The 2,132-nt window shown below is 47.1% G+C and overlaps 1 long non-coding RNA gene across 1 annotated transcript in view; it reads left to right on the forward strand.

The window, feature by feature from the left end:
- The first annotated feature begins 703 nt into the window (after positions 1–703).
- LOC123521598 overlaps positions 704–2,132 on the forward strand; it is a 6,436-nt gene continuing 5,007 nt past the window's right edge. The window contains exon 1 of the long non-coding RNA XR_006680005.1: positions 704–857. This is a non-coding gene — a long non-coding RNA (uncharacterized LOC123521598). The remainder of the gene's footprint in view (positions 858–2,132) is intronic.

Consider the following 2,132-nt stretch of genomic DNA (forward strand, 5'->3'; position numbering starts at 1 on the left):
AAGATCAAGGAAGTCTTCGCTGCAGAGTACATGAGAGAAGTCTCGCCATCCTGACCTCTAAGGAGCCTTCTCGCTGTAAGACAGACTTGTTGGTTCTTTGGCAGTCCATGGCGAGACTTCCTCTCCTGTACTCTGGACATGTGATCTGGACACACCATCCCTGGAGGACATCATGCTTGGGAAAGTGCAGGGGCATGAAAAAGAAGACTCTCAACGAGTTGGATTGACCCGGAACAACTGTGGGGATGACACAGGACCCGATAATGTTTCATTCTGCTGTGCATCAGGAGCCGGCACCGACAGGAGGGCCCCTAAGAACGCTCCTCGTGCCCCGGCGGCGATGTGGTTACCTTTGCACAGGTAACCACAGGCCGGTGGTTTAAACCCACCAGCGGCTCCAAAGGAGAAAGATGAGCCTGTGTGCTCCGGTACGGATGGAGCGTCGGAAACCGTGAGTCGGAAGGCACTGGACGGCAGGGCAGAAACTTCCCAGGAAGACCCCGCGCGCGCTGTTCGGTAAAGGAACTCAACCAGGACAAGCGGGGCTCTCGCAGAGAGAGACTGCTTCCCTTTCCGGGAGCCCGGGCCTGCAACCCGGAAGCCAACGGAAAGGGGCGCGTGGCATTCTGGGAAGAGTTGCAGGAACCCGGCTAGCGTTTGTTACCAAGGCAACCAGCGGCGCGGGTCCGATAGCTGCTGTTACAAACCTGGGAAGAGATGCTCAGAGAGCGTCTGGGGTGAGAGAAAACGCTTTGCGGTCGTGCCCTGAGAAGTGTCACTAATGAAGCGTGTGGCCCAGTGGCCCTCTTTGGAGTTCTCCGAGCTCTTTTCCAGTTTTCTGCCTCTTTTTAGGAAATGTAAGTTAAGAGAGAGTCTCCTTTACTGCGTTCACTACTGTCCTCACCCGTAAAAAAGGACAAGTCTGTTTGTTTTGTTTTTAAAATTGCAACAAGAAATAACGGAGTAAACGTAGTGTGGGGTGAGATAGGTAGGCTACTGCATTTCTAACCTGCCCTCTCCTGATATGTCCTGAAGTGAAACTCTTATTCTAGTTCTCTTTTGAATTGTCGGTAATTTAAAAAAGACTACAACTTATCAGACTCACCTGTTACCCAAAAGATCCTATGAATGTCCATGTACCATGTGTAAAATTTTATGTACCAATCCTTTTTCTCTGCATAATGTTTTACATCACTGAGTTGACTTGGGGAAACCCATCTTGTATTTTGTTCTTTTATTCGTGTAATACGCATGTATTTATGTATGTATGTATGTAACTCTGTTATTAAAATTGTTAGCAACAAAGGCAGCATGGGAACTGTAATGGAAGCCTATTTGCAGTGAGCTGACGAGAAAGACGACATGGACACAGAATGTGAAGACAGTTCTTTCCGGAAGTTTGGCTCTAAATGAAAAAAGAGAGGGGTCAGTAGCCAGAGAGAAAGGAAAAAAGAAAGGAAAGGGGGAGGGGTCTTTCTAAGGAAAGACTTAATGGTGATTATTAATACAAGACAGAAAACTAGTAGCTAGGAAAGTTTAAAGATATTTCCAAGAAAAAAAGATATACTCATTGGATGGTGCTATGAAGGAATATGAGCAAATGGGATCCACAGCTGACATCTATGCACACAGATTGGAGCCCGGGCTGGGAAGGGTGATGTCAGGTGGGGAGTTTAGAAAAGGATGTAGGGCAGCGTCTGACACAGGACCTACAGTTCCGGGGAAACATGGGAGAGGGGGAGGTGGGGGAAAGGAAGTGGTGTTAACAAACCCAGGGACAAGAGAACAAGTGATCCAAATCGGTGGTGAAGAGGGTGTGGGAGGCCTGATCGGGTGTGATAAAGGGTAATGTAACAAATAGGAATTACGGAAACCCAGGTGGGGACTGAGCATGATAGTGGGACAGGAGGAAAGTCAAAGGAAATAGAGGGAAGAGCTGGGGGACAAAGGGCATTTATAGAGGTCTGGATAAAGGCATGTACATATGCAGATATATTTATATATGAGGATGGGGAAATAGATCTATGTGTATATATTTATAGGTTTAGTATAAAGGTAGCAGAAGGACATTGGGCCTCCACTCAAGTACTCCCTCAATGCAAGAATACTTTCTTCTATTAAATTGGCATTCT

This window comes from Echinops telfairi, unplaced genomic scaffold, assembly GCF_000313985.2.
Source record: "Echinops telfairi isolate 266 unplaced genomic scaffold, ASM31398v2 ScPeMD7_2;HRSCAF=8, whole genome shotgun sequence".
NCBI classification, from domain to species: domain Eukaryota; kingdom Metazoa; phylum Chordata; class Mammalia; order Afrosoricida; family Tenrecidae; genus Echinops; species Echinops telfairi.